The 23,896-nt window shown below is 37.5% G+C and overlaps 1 non-coding gene across 1 annotated transcript; it reads right to left on the bottom strand.

Annotated features, from left to right (window-relative positions):
• Positions 1-23,153: 23,153 nt before the first annotated feature.
• Positions 23,154-23,317, bottom strand: LOC111732029. The gene has a single exon (XR_002777399.1). It is a non-coding gene; the product is annotated as a U1 spliceosomal RNA (small nuclear RNA).
• Between the last annotated feature and the right edge of the window lie 579 nt (positions 23,318-23,896).

Below are 23,896 nucleotides of genomic sequence, written 5' to 3'. Positions count from 1 at the left end.
ATAGAGGCTATTGAGTTTCATTTCCATCTCGGGATCTAAAAATAAGTAGAAAAAAAACCAGATTGCATGTCATAGTGCTAAATTTGAAAGTGATATGGAATATTTTGAGAAGACATCCTTCACCAGCTTGTATCCACTGCTGCCTATGAGTAAAGGGGCATTCCCTGCATTAAAAACATCATTTTAATGTCAACATAAAGAAAACCAAGTCAAAGTAGCTTTGTTTTAAGAGAGATTAAGACAAGATGTAGTATATAATGAAAAGCTTAAGTAATCCTAGTTCCCCCTTGCCATGCTCTGAACTAAGAGCTCTTAAAATTACATCTCTAAAATAACCCTCCCTCCCCTTAAATTTAATCCTAGTTGGAGCCTTGGTCCCGCAGCTGGGACCACTTAGTTTCTACATATATGAAGGCTCAGCCCTATCTCATGTGTTCTCTCTAGTTAAGGTAGATTTATGGAGTCCTTGACCCATAGCATACAGCTCACATTGAGTCAGCCTTGTCTTCTGCTTCCTGATGATGGATTCTTCCTATGTATAAATGCCTCTCTCAATGTAGTTTTGCTCTTGTCTTGTGCTTGCCTTTTGATTCTAGGCCTGATGATAGATAGGATCCTTGCTAGGTTCTACTTTACTTCTCCTACACACTGTTAGACTTCCATGATATCAGTTACCTATTACTCAACTGCTCCTCTGTCAATTTCCTACTGCTTCTTCCTCTGCAGGCCCAGACATTCTCCTGGCATCTACAGTAGCATAATATAGCAGTTAAAGGTACTGGTTCTAGAGTCAGATTCTCTATATTTGAATCGGCTACTAAGTTGCTATGTGACCCTTGTCAAGTTACTGAACATTTCTGAATTTAATTTTAGCCCTTATCTTTAAATGATAATAACAGCATCTACCTTGTGAGGCTGTTGTGAAAACTACTAATTGGAGTATCTGGCATATATTTTTGAGTACTCAATAAACACTGGCTATTACACTGGGAAATTCCTGTAGCACCTATTATGCCCAGATAGTTTTATCTCATCCTCCAATTCTCTCACCTGATGCACTTAATTCTGTCACTGTTAACAGATAAGGCCACCGTTTCTTTCTTGCTCAAGGGGCTAGAAAAGAAGAGCAAGGAAATGGGTCTAGCCCAGCCTCTGCTTGGTTGTGAGCACCTGGCAAACCTGTGATTCCGAACCAAGTAACTTTTCTCCTCAATTTGGGGAGAGAAGAAAGCTTGCTTCTTCTGAAAATTGAAATGACTTCTCTAGAAAGAAAAGAAAGATCTCATTTTTTTCCTCACTAGACATCTTTTGAATTTCAGTAATAAGGCAGAGGGAAGGGAGACCCATAAATTCTCTGCTGTTTATTTGATAGAGACTATGTTGGATACTAGGGCAAATGGTATGAAAAAAATAGCACCTTGCTTTAGTGTCAACAGTAAGTGCATGACAAGCCCACAAAATAGAGCTTGTTCACAGGGTAGGCCCAGGATTCATTAGCAAAAGGCGCTCACCATGGAACCAAGTAGCCCAGAAATCTTCTAAGAGTCCAGCTTGTAGATTCCTACTGGGGTGTTCCAGCGCTCCAGGTAATAATATGCCAGAAGCCTAGCCTACTGGGAGTCCTTTCTCATCTACTGCCTAGAAGTCCTGCTTGCCCAGGCAGAGATGACCCAGCACAGAGGCCTGTACTTTTGGGATGAATCAAAATTTCCAAATAGCTTCTGCTTCAGTCTTGAAGCTATTGTCCAAAATTCCCACCATTAATTACTTCTCATGGGGTTTTTGGATGCTTACTAATTTTAGTCTGATTAAGCCAGTATATTTGGGAAAGATAACACATTAATAGGGATTATTTAGTTACTCATTCATTGGCATCCACTGACTCACCAGCAGAGAATGGGGACCTGTGAGACCCACATTTAGGTTATATCTGAGAGAGGTAAGGTTTGATGCAGGTAGTGGTACAGAGTGAGGAGAGGGAAGGTAGGGAGAATCAGGCAGGGACAGTTTTGACAATGTGGTCTTAGACAATGGAAACTCATTTTGGCATCTGATGAGCAGAACATATTTAGGGACATTAAATCTGCTGGGGGAAAACATAATACCTTTCAAAGACAAATTGAAATAATTTTTGAATTATTCACAGTTTTTGGTGAGCTGTACATTGGCTGTGCTTCCTTTGGTCATGAGCCCAAGGAATGGAGTCCATCATTGGGCAGACCTAACCAGGGAGCCTATAAAGATTGTAAGAAATGCTTGGGATTTCCTGCATCTGTCTGCTCTTCAACTGAACTCCAAACAGACCAGAACTTTTTCCCACTCCTATTCAAATCTCACCTTGTCTTCTCTGAGGCCTTTCTTGTCCACCTCATTTATACTGCTCTTTTCCTCTGTAAACTCCATGCTGGGTATAGATGGGTATTTGATTTTAGAGAATCTTTTCATGTATTCATGTGCTGTCCCTGCCTGAAGGAGAAGCCCTTGAAGGACAGAGCCCATTGTCCATTCATGTTTCTAGTCCCACAGCATTTGCCACAGAGTCAGCTCTCAGTAAATGCTTGAAACCTTGTCTAATCAAATCTGCAGTTTCACCTATGCCTCTGAAAATACATGCAAGGCTTTGCTTTATTTTAACATTTTATTTATTATAAATTACACTCATAACATATAGCAATGTTGTCATTATAAAATTTCAAATAATACAGATGGTGTTAACTTCCTTTTGACCTTGACCACCCTCCACAACTTAGTTCTCTTTCTCAAGATAATAATAGTTTGAGTTTGGTGGATATCCCTCCAAACATTTTTCTCTGCATTGACATACATGGAGATAGATTTGTGTGTGTTTTCCTGCAAGTGGGTGACATATTATTCTACAGCTTGATTTTTAAATTTAATGACATATCTTAAAGATCTAATCGGTTAATAATACAGATTTACTTCATTCTTTTAAACTGATGTTTTTTCACAGAATGGATATATTGATACCCTATAAATTTATTAATTTCCCAATCTTGGCTTAATTATTGCAAATAGAAGTATGATAAAAATCCATATACATAGCTCCCTAAGCATACATGTGAGTGTTTCTCTAAAAAAAATGATCCAGTCAAAAAATGAGTAGAGGACCTGAACAGATACTTCTCCCTAGAGGATATACAAATGTCCATTAAATATTTGAAAAGATGCTCAACATCACTAGCTATTAGGGAAATGGAAATCAAAACCACAATGAGATACCATCTCACACCTGTTAGAATAGCTATAATCAACAGGACATGTAATAACGTATGTTGGAGGGGATATGTAGAAAAAGTAATCCTCATACACTGTTGGTGGGACTGCAAATTGGTACAGCCACTATGGAAAACAGTATGGAGTTTCATCAAAAAGCTAAGAATTGATCTACCATATGATCCAGCAATCCCTCTACTGGGTATTTACCCCAAAGACTTGAAAACCCATATCCAGAAAGATATTTGCACACCCATATTCATAGCAGCATTATTCACGGTGGCCAGGAAATAGAAGCAAATGATGTGTCCTACGATAGATGATTGGCTAAAGAAGCTGTGGTACATATATACAATGGAATATTACTCAGCCATAAAAAGAGATGAAATACTGCCATTTGTGACAACATGGCTAGGCCTCAAGATAATCATGCTAAGCGAAATAAGCTAGACAGAAAAAAGTTGAAAATCATATGATATTACTTATATTAGGATATAAACCTAAAAACAACAAATGAACAGGACAAACAGAGACTCATGGACATGGATGATAGGCTAGTGGTTACCAAAGGTTGGTGGGGAGGGGAGTGGTAGATGGGGTAAAGGGGATCAAATATGTGGTGACAGAAAGAAATCTAACTATGGGAGGTGAACATACAGTGTTAACAATATATGCCTTATTGTTAAAGTGTACAGCTGAAACTTATTGTATTTCGTTAACCAATGTTGCCATAAAAAATAATAAAGAAAGAAAATAAATGCATTTCAAGTAAAATAATTATAAAATAGAAATTTGAGGCAACCTTGGAAATGTGAATATGGAATTTGTGTTAGGTCTTAGATGATATTAAGAAAGTGTTAGTTTTTGGTGTTTGGTGTGATAATGTCATTGGGGATGTGTAATAAAAATGTCTATACTATTTAGAGATGAATACTGATGTAAGTAGGGACCAAAGGACATGTTTGAGGTTTGTTTTAAAATATTTTAAAAATAAAGAAAGAAAAGGATGGCTAAAGTGAAGATTGCAGCATTTTGTTACTTGTTGCTTGGAGTGATCTACATGGGGTTCATTATATTATTCTTTACAGTTTTGTATGATTGAAAATGTTCATAATGCATGTTTATAAAGAAGGCATGATAAAGAGCCACTTGGAAGAAAAGCACATCCAAAGCAACCCACCAAAGGAGACTATGGATTCATCCCTTGAGGTAATTTTTAATGCTCAGTCTAATATTATATTCTCTGATGAGATTTAATTCAGTTTGTCAAAAAGACTGGGGCTGGATGAGATGACATGTGAAGGTCTACTCTGGTATTGCTATTCTATGGTACTCTAGGGACAGGTATTTATATGCAAACTTAAGGTAAGATCATCTGAATTTTTATAGATATAACATTTGGGGATTTTTTTCTTTTTCTTTTTGTTGAATATATTTGACATATAACATGTATAAAGCACAATTTTTAAAATTGAAAATTCATTTCATAACATTTAAATAGCTAGTTGCCCCTTAGTTATTGGATTAATAGTCAAATACTTATGAGTATATGTAACAACTACATGTTATTTAGTTTTAATTGACAAATTATATATATTTAAAGTGTACACTGTGATGATTTAATATACATACACTTTGTGAAATGATTACCACAATCAGGTTAATTAACACATTCATCACCTCACATAGTTACCATTTTTTTTGTGTGTATGATAAGAATGATTAAGATCTACTCTCAGAAAATTTCAAGTATGCTATACAGTATCATTAACTATAGTCACCATGCTGTACATTAGATCACCAGAACTTTTTCATCTTATAACTGAATGCTTGTACCCTTTGACCAGCATCTTCCCATTTCCCACACTCCTCCAGCCCCTGGCAAACACCATTCTACTCCCTGTTTATATGAGTTTGATTTTTCTTATATTCCACATATAAGTGAGTTCATATAGTATTCGTCCTTCTTTGTCTGACTTATTTAACTTAACATAAGGTCTTCCAGGTTCATCCATGTTGTTGTAAATGACAAGATTTCCTTCTTTTTTATGGTCAAATAATATTCCATTGGAACTGTGTAATAAAAATGTATATAATATTTAGAGATGCATACTGAAGTGTATAGGGGCTAAAAGAACATGCTTGAGATTTTTTTAAAGATACTTTAGAAATAAAGAAAAAAAGGATAGCTATGCAATATATCTATATCTGTATCTGTATCTATATATATATATATCTAAAACATCTTTTGTCCATTCATCTGTCATTCTTCTGTCAAAAGACACTTAGTCTGTTTCCATATCTTGGCAGTTGTGAATAATGCTGCGATGAACATGGGAGTACAGATACCTCTTCGAGATCCTGATTTCATTTCCTTTGTATATATACCCAGAAGTAGTATTACTGGATTATATGTTCTATGATCTATTTTTAATTTTTTGATGAATCTCCATACAGTTTTCCATAATGGCTACACCAATTTACATTCTCACCAACAGTGTACAAGGGTACCCTTTTCTCCACACTCTTGACAACACTTCTCTTTTGTCTTTTTGATAATAGTCATCCTAACAGATGTGAGGTAACAGCTCGTGTTTTTGATTTGCATTTACTTGATGATTAGTGATACTGAGAACCTTTTCATATACCTGTTGATCATTTTTATGTCTTCTTTGGAAAAATGTCTATTCAGGTCCTTTGTTACTTTTTAAATTGGATTACTTGGTTTTCTTTTGCTATTAAGTAGTGTAAGTCCTTATATATTTTGGATATGAACCTCTTACCAGATATAAGATTTGCAAACATTTTCTCCCATTTCGTACATTGCCTTTTTATTTTGTTGATTATTTTATTTACTGTGTGGAAACTTTTTAGTTTGATGTGATTCCACTTTTTTTGCTTTAGTTTTTTTGTGCTTTGGGTGTAATAACTATAATGTTATTGTTAAGAACATTGTCGAGACATTTTTCTCCTATGTTTTCTTGTAGGAGTTTTATATTTCCAGGTCTTATATTAAAGTCTTAATCAAGTTAATTTTTGGAAGTGGCATAAGATAGATGTCCGGTTTTATTGTTTTGCATGTGTCTATCCAGTTTTCCTAACACCATTTGTGAAGAGACTATCCTTTTCCTATTGTGTATTCTTGGCACTTGTGTCAAAGCTTAGTTGACCATTTAGGTGCGGTTTTACTTCTGGGCTCTCTATTCTGTTCCATTGGTCTATGCAACTGTTTTATGGTAGTACTACACTTTTTAGATTGCTATAGCTTTGTAATACATCTTGAAATCAGGAAGTGTGATGCCTCCAGTTTTGTTGTATTTTCTCAAGATTGTTTTGGATATTTGGGGTCTTTTGTAGTTTCATACAAATGTGAAGATTGTTTTTTTTTAAATTTATGTGAAATTGTCAATGGAACGTTGATACAGATTGCATTGATTCTGTAGATCTCTTTGGGTAGTTTGGACATTTTAATAATATTAATTCTTCCGATCCATGAATGCAGGATATCTTTCCATTTATTTGTGTATTCCTCAATTTCTCTATGTGCATTTTGAAGAATGAAAACATGGTGAAATAAAATGAATACTTAACTAATCAATAAACAGCTTATTAAAATGCAAATTGCCAATAATTGTGAGCTTACTTGTCTGCTCCTGAGTGCATCCTCCTTCTTCCCACCCAGAGATAATTGCTAGCTCAAATTTGGATAAATTATTCTCCTGGTTTTTATTATTTTATCACACATGTGTGTATTCTTAAATATTGTTTCATTATATTTTTGAAATTCATAAATTAAATCATACTTGTTCTTTTGTTCAATATTATGTTTTCAGATTCATTCATTTTTATGTGAGTGGTGGTAGTTCATTTTAACTACTGTATGATATTCAAATGTATAATTGTAAATTCCAATTACATTAGAATTTATCTATTCTATTAATGAATGTGTGGATTATTGCCAGGTTTTTTGATATTAAAATTATTGGTGCTATAGACATTCTTATGCATGTTTTCCATTGCACATGTATAAGAGTTCCTCTACATATAATCTAGGAAAGGAATTCTGGGTTGGCTACATGATATGTACACATTCAACCTGAGTTCAGTTAGAATTCTTCTTGTGATTATTTGCATTTGCTTCCATCAGTAGCCTGAAGGATATTATCAACCTTGAATCATTTGAAGTTGAAATTTTTGCTTAAGGGTTTTGATCATATAGTATGAATCCCAACCAGAAACTCACATGGAGGCCAGCTTGTGGTTACAAATTCTTGGAGGAATGCTTTTTTTTTTTCTGACTGCTCTTGTTTACTGTCCAGATCTGTCAAGTTGTTGTTTTTTGTGGGTTTGTCTGGAGTTTATCATTGTTATCTGCAGAAGGATCAGCTTGTCAGAAGCTTACTTCGCTATACTGGCCATATCATATTGTTAAGTGAAAAAAAAAATGAAGGTACAAAATAGCATAAATGAAATGATTCTATAGCTTAATAAAATCTGGAAAGGTATATACAACTTTTTATTTGTAGAAAAGTGACATTAGGAAGGACTTTTATTATTTACTTTCTATACATTTGTATTATTTGAATGTTTACAAAAACATGTATTACTTCTGTAATCACAATAACAATAAAGATACTTCTACCTTTAAAAAAGAAAATTTTACTCCCAGAATAGACACTACTGTTAGTCATTAAAACCTCTATATATGTATGCCCCTCTCAGAGATCCCCTCTCAGGGATATATGCATCCTAAGGCATCTACTTCATTGCAAAGTGACAAATCTTACCCAGGGAGAAAGGATCTTTGTCATCTTGAGTCAGGGCAAGACCTTTCAGCAACAGAACCTTCCCTGATCTTCTAAATAATTCCTTGGGCTTGGGCCTGAATTGAGGTCATTTATGGGTTGAGACTTTTGAACTAACTGATCTCTTTCCATGGGAATTATCATATCATTGCTTTGGTGCTGTTAAAAGAGTAACCTAGAAGATGTTAGTGTCAGCAGGAAAATAAATCCTTTTCCCATGTACTCTCATAGAAATAACATATTGCAGGGCCCCATATTGGACCTAGAAAGATACAATATGGGTAAAAGTTGTCTTCTGGAAGGCCTCTAAACCCTTTTACAGTCACCTTAGATTAGAGCTGTTTCCGGAGCCCAGTGCCCTGTTTTTTTTTTCCCACAGTGTATTGTTCCATTCTGTTCTGTCTTCCTGGCAGCACACTGCATGCTACAATCTTCCAGAACTTTCTGCTGCTTCATTTTCTCAATGCCCCATGCTCCCAAGGTGACATCAAGTTAATCTGACCCCAAACTCCATGCAAATGTATTTGTGGGTGTCACTGGGTGCCCATGTGTTGCTAGGTGATCTCTCTCATTTCCATATATCTTCGTAAAATATAGCATTAACTCAAATAAATGACTCTAGTAGTTGGGCATTCACACATGATGGCTGGCTATAGGGGAGAATCTTTTCGATAAATAGGCAAGGAGCCAACACAGTCCAAATACAGTGGTGAAGTTTTAGCATTTGGGGTAAGACATGTGGGATTTGAAATGTTCTTAGCCTGGTGTTAAAACTTCCCAGGAGGCTTGAGTGACTTCTAATAACTCCCCACTTATTGACTGGGACTTGTTTTTTATGAAAATCGCACAACTCTACCCCTTTCCTCTCCAGTGGCAGGAAGACAGTTCTAGAACTGATGAGCCCTGCCGGCTAAACAAGATTACTCTCTTAGCTTTTCCTATGGAAAAATGACAGATAGTTGATTGCTCCATTGGGTTATTTGTCTCTAGAAATTCTTGAAGCAGAAACCCAGAGAGTAGCATCTGGTCAGACAACATTTGCCTTCATTGAGGCCAGAGCCTTGCTCTTATTGGAACCAATAAGAAAATGCTTCAAGTGCCCCCTTGACTACCCTTCATCAGGAGGGCCTCCTGTTGTCTTCCAGTCACCACCATCGTGAAACCCCCTTTGAGCTTCATAATTCTTGTCTTCCCTTTTGAATCTCTTCATAATGTCCTAGCCACATCTCTATTACCACTTCTGCCTCTTTTCAATATTTCTCTATGTATTCTTTCCCCATTCTGTATCCTCACAGAGGAAGAGGTAAGCAGCAATCTTGTCCCTTTGAACAAGACTAACCATCAAGTCCTCTTTGGAAACTTCTCCTGATTTTATTCCTTCTTTTTCCTACATCTTCAACCTTTCTGATTCCAAAAGTTATTTACTCTTGGGTTAAAAGAAGGCTCGAGGATTACCTAGTCCAAATAAAATAAATGCCTTCCCTAAAAACACCTACCCTGATAGGGAAAATACGGGGAATAGCTATCCCCGAAAGCTGCTATTCTTTCTTTCCATCCTTCTCTTCGCTGACACATTTTTTAAAAGATTGGCCTACATTTCCTGCCTCTATTGCTTCCTATCCACTCACATCTGCACACTGTATGGTGGTTTCTGTCTTCACCACTCCGCTGGAACTTCTCTTTTAAGAGCCACCAGTAGCCTCCTGGATGTCTAATCTAGTAGCTTCTTTTTTTTTTTTTGTGGCCTCTTTTTAAGCCTTTAGTTGAATTAAGGCAGGTTTTCTAGATACATAGATGTTCTCAGTCACTGGCCAAATACAAAAGGCCCAGTCTCTATTTCTGAGGAATAAAGGAGAACTTATGATGACACAGCTTGTTTCTGGAATGACACCAGGGTATGGAGGTGGTGGGGTGGAGAAATCTGTGGGCTTTCTTTCCTTGCTGTGATTAAAATCAAATAAGCATTCATTCTTTCATTTACTTATTTGGCGTATACTTTTGCATATCTATCATGTGGCAGGATAGTAGCCCCCAACTCTCTGGGATGTGGTGAGGCTTCTTTCTGCTCATATAAGGACCAAGAGATGGGCAGACCCTCAAATTGTCTTAATATCTGAGTTACCAGTGCCAGATCTTCTGTAGGCTCAGCAATCAGTTGTCACACCTGCCTGCCACTCATGAAGAGTAATGCTAACTTATCTGAGGATGAATTTTAAAAGCCTCATTCTAAGATACAAAATTATCCACATTGCATCATTTTTTAAACACCACTAGGATGAGGTGGGGAGGAATGATCTGAGTGTAACAATTTGAAAACTTGGTTCTGGCAGAAAGAATTTAAGTTAATAACAGAGCTTCTTGAAAAGAGGTCAAGAGGGTAATGTAGCTTTAAAAAATTGTTTCATAATCCTGTCCATTTAGAAGGAGGAGGAGAAGCAGTTTGTCTGAAGGAGGGAATGGGGAGCCATGGCCTCTGGTCCTTGCTTTGAACTTCTGAGCCTATTAGGAAAGGGAATCAATATTCAGAAAGATTTCACCACAAGTTGCAAGAACTTGAACTCTTCGTTCAATGTGATTATTTCCTACCCCCTAGCTGTTCATAATAGAAGCTCTTAAACACACTGTTGATGTCTGATCAAAATGTTAGCCAAGCTTTATAATGTTTGGACATGCTAGGCAATGTCAGAGTTATTAATTATGAGGTTACTGACAGATGCTTAGTACAAGCATCTGTATGTTAAGATTTTTCTTTCACTGATTGACACATATCAAGGCCTGAGGACTGGGGAAAATAAAGGATAAAGTATATTTGGGGATGTGTAGTGCATGCAGATTTGACCCAGATTCAGGAACCAGAAAATAAAATGCAAAAAGGGAATCTTGACATTACGAACTACATTTGAAGAGTACTAAACGTCTTAATTTTCTTAATGATCATGAATGTTATAAAGATAATTAAAGCTAAATAAAATAAAAGGGCCTGATCTTTAAAATACACATGGTGAGCATATTCTGAGAATATGGAATTATACATTTCTGTTTCCCTGTTAAAAATTAATTTGTAGGAAGAATCTACCAGTAGAAAAATGTTTATTTAATACTCCTATTTTAAAAGGTACCAATGCCTTAGAAATCTTCTCAGTAACCAAGAAGAAAGTTCCTATATTATACCAGTCTAATAGATCAGCTTTTAGTCACTGAAGCCTACATTAAATGCATTTATTAGAGTGTAATCTATGTTATTAAGTACTCTGGGGAATCACTATTAAGTTATAAATCAATGTCACTATAGATTCAGGGAAAAAAAAAACAATGAGCTCTCACAGACTGTTCTCATTGATCTCTAGGTGTCAAGAGAAAATGGGGAAAACTGCAACCTTGGGGCTTAAATATATGTTTGTAATATGACTCCTTTAAATGGAAGGAAAAAAGTCCCTTCAGGGTTAGCATATTTTAACTCTTAATTTCATACATGAGATTATATAAGAGAAATCTATTGTATAATTGTATTTGAGAAGAAATGGTTTGAAATGTGCTTAAGAGGTTAAAAATGAAGAAAGGAAAAGATACAAAGTCTAAGCTCAGAAACCAAACAGGTGCCAGAGTGGAATATTTGTAGCAAAAATTGTCAAAAATGTTGAGGTAATTATTTAATACTTACCTTGTATAACTGAGACAAAGAGAATCACAGGTAACACTAGATGTGTATTTGTAGAGTTTTCATTAAATTTCTTAATTATCCTCATGACACTAAAACAAATGAGTTCATAAAGAATAATAGTTAAGAAATATTGAGAGCTTAATGGATGGTACTCTTCTACATGTGTTGCCTCATTCGAGACTTGCAACTTTACATTATAAGTAAGTACTAATGTAATCCCCATTTTACATTATTATCCCTATTTTACAGAGGAGGTAACTAAGACTAAAAAAGACTTTTTCAGTATTACAATTAGCAAGAGGTGGAGCCGGGATTTAAATCTAGGCTAATTCTATGTTTATCACCACTACACGGGAATAGGGGCTGCTGCTTATCACACGCTATTAGAAGGGATCGTATAGATAATTACCACCAAGTCCATCCCACTCCCCCATATCCATCTGTATTGTGAGGATAGTGAATCTGAGGCCCAGAGTGAGGAGATCAATATCCTAAATGTTATGGCTGCTGCTGGGGTAAGAATTGCTAAGCTTATCACGGTCTAACAGAGGAAGATTATCCTTAGTCTACATTTATGGCCAAAATAAATAAGTAAGTAAGCAAACCAGTTCATGGTTGCTTGGTAACATCCTGTGGCACCACATTTAATTACCTTTATGCAGGGTACTTCCAAGGCTCTGTGGTTCATGCATAAGGAGGGGCACAACAAGTTTGAGGCCTTTGAGGATAAGAGGGTGCTTTTGTGACCTGTCTTTGTTCTTGGGCTGTACTAATCCTTCTTTTCTTAAACTTATTTAAGTATAGTTACCATACAATTAGTTATATTAGTTTCAGATGTACAATATAGTGATTTGACATTTAAATACCTTACAATATGATCACCACACTGTCTGGTAATCATTTGTCATTGTGCAAAGTTGTCATAATATTATTGACTATATTCCCCTTCACCTTTTCCACCCATCACCCTATGCCTTTTCCATCTGGTGACCATCAGTTTGTTCTGTTTCTATATATCTGTTTATGGTTTTATTTATTCTACATATAAATGAAATCATATGGTATTTGTTGTTCTTTGTCTGATTGGAAGGCCAGCCTGATTCCAAGTTCCCGTTGAGGCTGGCAGCTCAAGTTTGCATGGATTCTTAGAGGTCCCTGCTCATGATTCAGGCTCCAAGGTTGGTGGGGTGATGGGAGCAGGAAGATGTGAAAGAGCAATGCGCTTGAGTGAGTGGGGAGAAGATGGAGAGAGGCACTATGATGCAGTCCAGCAGAAAGCACCTCTCCTGAGCTTCCTTCTTACCCCCTACCATCCCTCAGAGCCTCTACCTTCTTACTCTGACTCACCCTTCTTCCTTTGTCATGGGGAACTTTCAGAACCAGTTCATAAGAAGAGGGCAAATTAAGCTGCAACTGGAACAATTAGTCTTCTTTGAATACCCTGCTCATCTTTGAGCATTTAGAGAAAAGAGAAAAAATGGTGAGCCAGGAGTTTGAAATCTTTTTATGTAATCAGGCTGTTTTTTTTTTTTTTTAAGGAAGCCATTATTTTTAGATTTTTCATGTTTGTCTTACCATGATAAAGCGAACCATCTAACTCAAAGTGAGGCCAGAGAACGAGCCCAGTGCAGCTGTCGAAGAAGCTTGGGAGAAAAAAGGAGAAAAAATAGTTTTCACATGCTGTTCCTTCTGTCTGGAATGCTCTTCCCCCACCTCTTGAGATTGCAACTCAATTTTCACTTATTCAGCGTTTCCAGTGGCACACCACCCCCTCCTTCAAGGTTACAGCTCCCTATTACATGTTTTCAGAGAACCATATAGTCTCCTTTGGTGTCACCTGTCACTATTGTGATTTTACTCTTACTGGCATGATTTTTTGGATGAATATCTGTCTCCTACATTAGACTGGAAGTTTTATAGGGCAGGGACTTTTTCCCCTGACCTTCAGGCTCTTCAGTGTTGGCATAATTCCTGCCACACATTAGGTGCTCAACAATGGTTTGCTGAATAAATGAATGACTCATCATATGGAATTAGAATATTTTTCACCATTTCCTCTTTCAAGAGAGGCAGTATAACATATGAATGTGGTTCTGGAGTCAAACTACTTGGATTCAAGTCCCAGCTTTCCCATTTACTAGTTCTTTCACCTTTGTAAAATCACTTAAGGATCACTGTCTCCATTTTTTCATCTGCAAAATGGGGAGAAAAATTGCACCTTTGTCACAATGCTATTGTAAGGACTAAATGAGTTAATGCATATATAGTACATGCTTGGCACATTCACTACATTCAATAAATGTGAACTATTTTTTATTAACGCCTTTGCTTCAGACTACACTAAGTAATTGTGCAAGGTGCTCTTTATACAAATTATGCCTTCTGACACCAGTGTCAGAGATATTGTAATGCATTTTGGTTCATACTCCATGGGTCCACTCCTTAACCCCTACCCCCCCATACACATTTTCTGTTTCATCCCATTACTTGATTTGATGTCACTGAGGCAGTTAGTAAAGGGGTCCTTGCGAATGTCACTAATGTTTCTGGAGGAGGGATAACCATGAAGGCAAAGCATAAATCTGACAGCTGCCTGGACTGCCTGGTTACAATGAAATGTGTCTTGTGCATTTCTCTGTTTTGTGTCACTTCAAAATGACAAGAAAATAAGCGGCCCATCAACAACTAATTTCTCTGCAAATCACCAATGAGGGGCTCTGGTTTCCTCAAGACTGCCTCAGAGCCAGCTAGGTGCTTGTGGTTCAGTCCATTGGTCATTTCATCAGTTGATGGAGAGGAATTGAATGAAGCAAGGGCTTTCCATTTATTCAGTGCAGAGAGTTCATGCATGAGTTTCTCAGGCTTTGAAACAAATATATGATGATAAGTAGGACATTGTGCCTCCTATTCTAATCCTGCTATCCATAGGCAACCATGGTGTGTGTCCCATCTACGAGCACTGCAGATCATCTCCTTGACCCTTCGCACACTGTTGATGAAAATGACTCTCTTTTATTAATGCTTTTGTTGGATCCAGAGGTGTTAGGATAAATGTTTGGCTTTCTGCTTCCAATAGGTATAGCAGCTTTGACTTTTGTTTGAGGAGAGCTCTGTGGTTCCAAGCTCAGGTCTTGGAATGAGACAGCGTGCATTTGAGTTCTAGTCCCATCACTTATGAGTTCTGTGACTTTGGCCATGCTACCTAACCTCTCTGTTCCAGTTTTTCCATTGGGAAAATGATCTCAATCTCAAAGATTGTTGCAAAGATTAAGTTATATTTATAAAGCTTTAGTACACTGCATCACATAGGGTAAATGCTCCACAAGTTGTTATTAGTAGTATCTGCTTCCTCTTTTTTTATTTCCTTTTAGATAATTTATTAACTACATGGCTATCTCTATACGAAAAGCCTTACATAAATTATTTTATGTAGTCCTCACAATCATGGCTGTAAAATAGATGTTATTTTTATCTCTGTTTTATAGGTGAGGAAACTGAGACTGTGGGAGGTTAAGTCACTTGTCCAGGGTCACACAACCAGTAATTAGTAGAGCCTCCTCTCTTCACTACTTCATGGGAAGGAGGGAGGAGGCTGTAGAGAAGAGGGAAGGGTATCAAGGCTCTAGGCAAGATTCTTGCTCTATCCTCAGGGTAGACTGAAAAAGGAAGCCTAAGAACCCTGGACAATCGGCCACCACCCCCCTCAGCTAAGCAAAGAATGTAGCATGCCACTGAGTGTTTCTAACATTTATGCTCATTTCCACCATGATTATTGCTTCCTATAGAATGTAGCCACTCCCCTTTCTTCCTGACTTGACAGCAAACCAAAGAAATCTCTTTTAGGGAGACAATGTAACCCAGTAATTAAAAGTAGGGCCTCTGGACTCAGACTTCTGTGCTTCAAATCTGATCACTTTTTGAGTAATCTTGAACTCTGATTCAAACCTCTAGGCCAATAGTTTTCAGTGGTCTGAGGATCCAAGGAGGTCCATAAGGTCAGAACTATTTTCATAATAATACTAAGAAGCAATTCCTCTGTTTCACTTCTATTCTCTCACTAATTTACAGTGAAGTTTTCCAGAGGCTCCATGATGAGTGATGATGTCATACTTTGATGGCTAATGGGTTGTGTGTTTGGATTTTAAAAATTTCAGTTTCAATTTCTAAAATGCTAAATATTGAGATACATATACCCCTCATAAAAAAAGCTCATTAGATTCCTCCACGATTTTTATGAGTGTAAATTGGCCTTGAGATCATAAAGTTTGAGGACAACTTCTTCAAGCTTTAGTTTCTTCTGCAGATTAGAAATAATAACAATATCAATCTTATAAAATTGTTAGGCAATTAAATGAGATAATGCACAGAAAGCTCCTAACCCAATGCCTGGCATATAGTAAGTAGATGCTCAGTAAACAGTAATGATTTTCAATGTCATCGTTATTGATTTTCTACTTTGTTCTGGATTTGTTGGGAGTCTACAGCTAACCTCCTTATTAACTGTAATGTGAACATACATACGTTTATTTACTAGGAAAAACACATGTGTTAGCAGTCATTCATGTGGTCATACAGTCTTGGGCACAGCAGCAAAACACACAAGAGCTTTCAATCTGTCTAGAGAGGCAGGACTCACATGTGAAACATCATTAAACTTAGTAAGATGGAGTGTAACTAATAAATCAAGTTGACTATGTATGTACAATACTGCAGAGTTATACACTCTGTATTTGTATTCTCTAGGACTTCAGAGAAGAGGAAGGCTGGAACCAGAGATTGAAAGAGATTTGGCTGGGTGATACATGTCCCAGTAATGTACTAACCACACCCAATAAGTGTGCCTTCTCAGGGAGCCTATAAGGTGTGTGCCAGGCCCTTAGCATCTACATTGGAATTGGAATATTCCTTGGTATCTGGGAATACTGTGGTGCACCTTAACAAACAGAAACTAAATTCCTAGTTCTTAAATCACATTATCAGAAAATGCAGAGTTTGGAGTCAGCTGACCTGGTTTCTAATCTCAATTCTCTTACTTCAGAAGCTGTGAGAGCTAGGGCATGTCCAGTCACTGTATGAAGTCTTGTGATCCTGTTGTGGAAAATGGGGTTGATACTAATTGGCCACAAACTTAAAGGGAACAAACAATATCATGTAGGCCATGGTACTTTGCAAACTATAAAGCCCTAGAGAATGTTCAGTGGTGTCAACACATGGTATTTTGCTTCTTTTGCCGATTACATCTCTAGCCCCATGACGTTCCGAGACTGGTGGCATCTGTGCCACAGAGGAAGCATGCCTGGAATAGCCTGGGTATTTATGGAGAAGATTGGCAGAGTCTGAGATGTGAAACACAATGGTCTGCTTCAGATCATCCTGTTGAGTTCCTCATTCTTGAGCACTAAATTTACTCTCCCAATTAAAAAAAAAAATAGCTTCATAATTTCACTTATTTTTTTTCCTTTGTGTTCAGAGGAATTTAAGAATACTCCTGTACAAAGAGGTTGTTCTTATTCTCAGAACCACCCTATCAGCCTCATAGTTCACCTCTCATTTTCAGGCACACAGCAGGAGAGTAACTTAGAATTAATGGCCTTTTCTACGCCCATTAAAAAACGCTAAAAAATAACTCTGCTATTCTTAGGCATGAGAAAGATTGTTTTATGTGGTTTGGGAGCCTCCAATAAGCTAATTACTAGCAGAAGAGTAGCTGCGGCTTGCCCTCTGAAGACTTGCACTCATAATGAGCTCAAATGTGGCCTAAGGACAACTAAACCGTCATTCTGAGGTGTGGTTATCCATACAGACTTTGGAGACTCCTCCTCTCACTCACTCTGTGACCTTAGACAGCTCAGTCATCTCTCTGATTCAGTTTCTGCATCTGTCAAGGACGGATCATGAGTACCAACCCTATAGGGCTGATACGGAGTTTGAAGGACATAATAGGCATATGTTTATCTCTGCCCGGCATAAAGTTGGCACTCAGCAAATGTTAACACTTATTACCATGATTATGCTAGAAGCTGGTCACAATGTAAAGGAAACCACATCCCTGACCTTTGAGGACTTGTAACCAAAGTGAGATAAAATATAGAAACACAAACCAAATGCAAGCAGAAGAGACCGGGAGGTTGCATTCAGTCCAATGGCTATTACTCACTCCTGTGGTTTCACTGAATTCTCCCTGCAACCCCTACCCAAATTGCTGACCCTACCACAGGACAAGGCATTCTTTTAACTGCTTGGAAACAACATTTCCTTTCATTTTTCCCCTAAGTGGAGTGAGGGGGAAGGGAAAGGGAGAGAGAATAAACACCAGCTGGGATGAGAATATAAAGAAAAGACAGTTTTTTTTTTCTCATAAAAAAAAAAGAGTAGGGTAGTGGGGACAGGGAGAAAAATGTGTTCTTGATGTGGAGGGGCTGTTGGGAAGAGCTGAGCGGGCAGTTTCACCAAGGTACTGCTTCTTCTAATCATCTCATCGTGGGCAATGTTCTGGTCCTAGCCAATCATATATTTACAACAAAAAGTGCAGACGGGAGAGGCAGTTGTCAAAACAATTTATAACAATTCTGGAAATGAATTATCTTTCTGTAACTTTGGCAGCCCAGGGAAGCCTACTCCTTGGGAAAGCTTCTCGTGAAGCTGCACTCCCAGACAAAGCAATGGAGTAGGTCTACACAGTAACATTTGATACTGATCTGCAGATGCACTGCATAGCCCATTTAATATGGAGGTAAAGGTTTATCTTTTCAAAGTACTCGCCCTCAGCCTTCCTTGCAGTACCTGACATGCCCACGAAACTAAATCTTTGCTTTGTAAGTCTTTGCACTTTTCTGCCCAGAGAAATGCAGTGGCAGACAGGGGACTTAAAATAGTGGGAACGCTGTTCTATCAAAATTAATTAGAAATAAAGGTAAATTCTAGAGTTGAACACTGAAACATTTTTTATTTTAAATTTAAATTGGATTGAAATTTTAAAAATTTATTAATCTTCATAACAAACATATGAGCTATTATTATTCTAATTTTTCAGGTTTTAAAAGTTTATTTGCATATTAAAAATTGTGCATTCCAATATTTAAAACCATTTGGATAACAACTATATATATTTATATCTATGTCTACACACACACACACACACACACACACACACACACATGCTATGATTAAACTGCATTTTGCATTTTATAGCCTGCAGGACACCTTGGATCATCTTGGTTTTCACTCTAGATTTCACTGTCATCCAACCCAGCTTTTGCCTTCACCAACATGCAAGTTCTTTTCCTTCTCTGTCAGCAAGACAGGCGGGTGGGAGAGGCAGGTGCGGCCTTCATTGTCAGTAGTTCTTGGATGTGAAAAGGGAGCAGCACAGTCATTTAAACTTGATCCAACCTCTTTGTATCTTACAAAGTTAAACAGCTAAAATAAATAAAACAAGAAGGCAATGCTTGTGGGATGTACAGTGCATATCAGCAGTGCATGCCTCATATTACGATTCTCCTGCTTGCTTCTCCTGTTCAATTGTTTCTTTTGAAGGCAGTGGATTTTTTCTCTTGTGTTTCTGTCTTCTTCAACTTTGACTAATTGAATTTCTCAATCTCAGCTATATTGGGTTTGTCAGACATGGTGGCAGAGGAAGCGGAGAGAGGCACAAGAACAAGTGAGTCCGATCTGCTCAGTGGTGGTTGTGGAGTCTGTTCTCAGATTTTTTTTTGATGAAAAAAAGGAGGCCCAGGAAGCCTAAATGATTTGTTTGAGTAATTAGCAGAGCCAGAAATTGAACCCAGGCAGTCCAGCTTCAACACACATGCTCTCAACCATTATACATTCTGTTTTCTCTATTTTGCTCTTTCCAGTTCACAGAGGAAGAGCTTCCTTCTCATGTATAGCCAAAGGTTGTGATTTTAGCATATAAATATCCTTTCTACAACTGTGTATATTGGAATTTATTTTTCTTTGGTCAAAAATCTCTTGATGCTTTGAATGTCTTCCTACCTGTGCACAACTGCACACACTCTCAAATAATTAAAATATTTTTCTTCTTGATTTAGTAAGTGGAACTTGTTCTTTGGAGCTGGTGTTGCTTATGAGGGCACTGTAACCGAATTACAACAAAATTTCAGGGGAAGTGCACTCAGTTTTTAGGGAATTCCTTGCCATTTTAGCTTTGGAGAAGTAGGAGGCTATTTGCCAGTGTCCTGACTGAGAAATTCTGTACCTGAGCTCTCCAGACCACACGATTCTCTTGGAATCACAAGAGATTAGGGAAGCATCCAAATCTTAGAATTTTCAACCTCCTAGACAATTCTTTTTTAATTCATTACCTTCACTGATCCTGCCTAGGACAAGGTTGGGCTTTGAGGAGTAGAAGTTTGAACTAATTATCAGGTTGTACTCAGTCAGTGCTTGCTGGTGGATTGATTGCTGGAATCTGCTACAGAGGAACTTCTGGAACCTCAAGAGCTAAAGAGATTCCAGGGCAAGGTTCAATGTTCTCATAAGAATTAGGAGATCTAGTTGCCTAGACAAAAGTCCACAGTGGGCAGTCTCCACAAAGTTCCTGTCACCTTCAGGATGGAAGAATCATGGTCCCAAAGGAAAATAATAGGTACTTATTTCATGTTTTGGCTTTTATGACAGATGGCAGCAGCATCAATAGCAGCAACACAACCTTGGACCAACTGAGCATTTAACTGAGCTTCACTTGATGAGGTGACATTTTGTTTCTCAGGCAAGTTAGATTGCTATTAACAGGGAGATAGTTATCATAGTTAAATATACTCTCATTTCAAAAGAGTACTAGCAGAGCTTTTTAATATTTATATGACAATAATTGATCTCTTACCACTATCAAGTACTACTAAATACTTATCAGCTTGCTGTTTCAGCACCATATGTTTTAGCCAAGATGTGCTCCATGTGTCCTTCCTGTGCCTTGGGGAGAGAACATTTGCAGTGGATCAAAATAGAAAATGGTGTGGGCTTCAGAAAAGCTCCTTGCTCTTAGATTTCCCCTCAATGACCGGATATTTGAGTTGTGACTATAAAGTAACAAGGTCGCCTGAAAACCACTTGTGAAATGTAGCCTCGATACTTAATTGTTCCCTTCCGCAGGTATGGAGCAAGAAGGGGGTGATCCAATTAAAGGAGACACCTTGTAAATTCATCTTGTATTGCATATATCTGATTTAAAATAGGCCATTCTGTGAAATCTGAAAACCCGCCTACAATTGAAATGCTAACATCTATACCATTTGGTTTTTCTTAATGAGCCATGTGCCAATTTTGCTTGTCTTACTTCAGCAATAACAAAGTTTAGCACACACATACCATAAATTTTCCAGGAACCTAAGGTGTGAGCTTTTTAAAAATTTTAGTTGAGCCAGATTTTTATTAGGGATTTGTTCATGGGCATGAGTGTACTACTCAGAGAAAGATAGTTTAACTGAAGCTGAGGGTCCCCTTAGGTAAATTGTATCTGAGAGTTACAATGGGGTCAAGGAACCTGAAACATTAATGTAAGTTTCCCGTAGTCATATGTATAGAGAGACTGACCCAGCAGCTCTTCCTTTTCCTTGAACTGGGGTTGTCATGACTCTTGAATTATGACCAGGAGAGGGGGTCACAGCTCCAGTGGAAGGGGCTAAATAAGGCAACCACATTGTGTTACATGCCTATGACAGTATTTATGTATAAGAAGCACCCTGACATGGTAAGTCTTAAGAACTGACATTCACAAGTCTATCCCCAGACACTCACTGTCTATGAAGTAAGAATTAGCTCTATTAAAAAATCTGAACACAGAGAACATTTTGCAAAAAATTGAACATGCCAACAGCATTAGAATGCTTTTTCCTGAAATCAGTGTGCCATCTTTTCTGAGATGGAGACTCTTTTCTGTTTGTTTGCTTGCGTTTTTTGGTGGGTAGGGAGTAGGATGTTTTCCAAGCTATTTATGAAAAAGATTTGAAGAAGAACACGGTCATTTTACCCTTCTCCACTGCTATTGATGAGGGCCTGAGAGAAACTTTTGCTGTTAAAACCTTTGGGAAATTTCAGAAACAATTTGAATGTGGTCATCAGGGGTCCTAGACCAATGATGTCTGTGTATTTCTTAGACAACTTTCCAAATATTTGAAAAATCCAATTCACAGTCCTAAGGCCATAGTCCAAATCAATTATTTCCTAGAACTCTTCTGGATATTCTGTTTTCCCTCTTCTTCCTTTTATCCCTTGATCTGATAAGCTTTTTTTTTTTAATGAAAGGAAATGAACCATTAAACAGAAATAATTAATGATCATGCTTTATTCTTTTTCTAAGTATTTTACCACCCACAGTCTGACCTACCTGGTCCTTATAACACTTCTGCAATTGGAATCGGCCATTTCCTTTGCCCGGGTGAGGAAATTTAGTGACATTTAGGCTAATGCCTAGGCTTTGAGATGTTGCTATTTCTAATTAGCAGACATTAATAACTTGAATCTGGTGCAACTTTAATATTTCATCCCAGTTGCTGCTCATTTTCAACCCACCCATGACTACTTTTTGTCTTCTACCTATGCTATTAGGCTTACCAATTATCTAGGGAAATTTTTGAAGAAATTGTCCCTGCTATGGATCTTTTGTCCAGAAAAATGCAAATTCATTCAAAATTTTGTTACAATTTCATTCATAGAGTGATCTTAATGAAGGCCACGACCCAAGTTTAGAACCTCTCAATTAGACAGTGGTATACCTGTTCCTTCTGAGATTACAGACTCTGTGAAGGTGGCTTTCTTAGGAAGGTGAAGGACTAACCAGGAGTAAGCATTCTTTTTTTCTGCAAAGGGCCAGATAATATTTTCAGATTTACAAGCCACAGAGTCTCTGTTGCAGTTTCTCATCTATATATTAATAATGCAAAAACAGCCATACATAATACATAAATGCATGGGCATGGCTGTGTTCCAATAAAATTTTATTTATGGATACAGATTTTAAATTTATATATTTTATGTTATGAAATATAATTGTTCTTTTGATCTTTTTCCAACCATTTAAAATGTTTAAAAAAAAATTCTTTACTTGTGGGTAGTAGGAAAACAGGTGGCCAGTTGGATTTGGCCCAAGGGCCATAGTTTGCCAACCCATGCTCTAGACTAGCAGTTTTCAGCTTTGGCTGCACATGAGGGTTACCTGGGGACCCTTAAGAAATATGCTGGGCTCTGTCTCTTGTGATTCTGACTCAGTTTGTCTAGAGTCGTGCTTGGACATCAGTTCTTATTAAAAACTCCACAGGTGATTCTACTGTGCAGCCATGGTTGAGAAGAACTACTGGTCTAGAATTGTGTTTTCTAGCTTCAGGTTGAGTCCAGATCTTTTGTAAATTGTGGAACTGCAAATTCTTAAGGGTCTCAGCATACTTCATGGGAGAAAGCTGACATCGAATTCAAGTTTTTGAATCATTTTTAAACAGGAGAGAGCATGAATGCAGTCCACCAGTGCCACAAATTATGCAATCAAGTTTTCCAAATTTGGGGAAATTGCAGAAGTCAGCTCACCTGGAATGCAGTGGATGAGCCTCACCCTGGGAAAATCACCTTCATGAATGTGGTATTTCCCCTGCCGGGTAAGTAACTGAATCATTTAAAAATAGTGCTTGGCTTACCTTTCTTCGAGAGGTAGTAAAAGAAAGAACACCAGATGGTATGGTTTATGTAGATAAAAAAGAAAGAATAAAACAAAAATATTTATTTCCCAAGGGTATGTGTATACAAAAGCATGAAATGAATTCTGGAAAGCTAAACACCAAAAAGATGACTCAAGCTTCCTTTGGGGAGATTAGTACCACAGGGGTGAAGGTAGAGTCAAGAAGGACTTTTGATTTCAGCCCACCTTGGTTCAATTCTGACTTAGCCAGTTACTAGCTTTGTGACCTTAGGCAGATGATTTCATTTCTCACTTCTCTCTGCCTCAGTTTTCTCATCAGTAAAATGATGAAAATAGCGATACCTACCTCATAAGGTATATCTGGGGTATAGTGAATTGAAAAACGTGTAAACAAATGTAGAGTCATATCTGACAAATAAATACTCAATGAATGGTTTGGAAACATCAAAAAATGGTTTGGCAAATATAAGGTATTATATTTTATAGTGATCAACCTTATTTTCTGCCTCCATACTATTTTAGTGGGTAATTAGACTCTTGGAACAC

This window comes from Pteropus vampyrus, unplaced genomic scaffold (assembly GCF_000151845.1).
Source record: "Pteropus vampyrus isolate Shadow unplaced genomic scaffold, Pvam_2.0 Scaffold419, whole genome shotgun sequence".
Classification (NCBI taxonomy): domain Eukaryota; kingdom Metazoa; phylum Chordata; class Mammalia; order Chiroptera; family Pteropodidae; genus Pteropus; species Pteropus vampyrus.
This window is presented reverse-complemented; position numbering and strand designations above follow the sequence as displayed.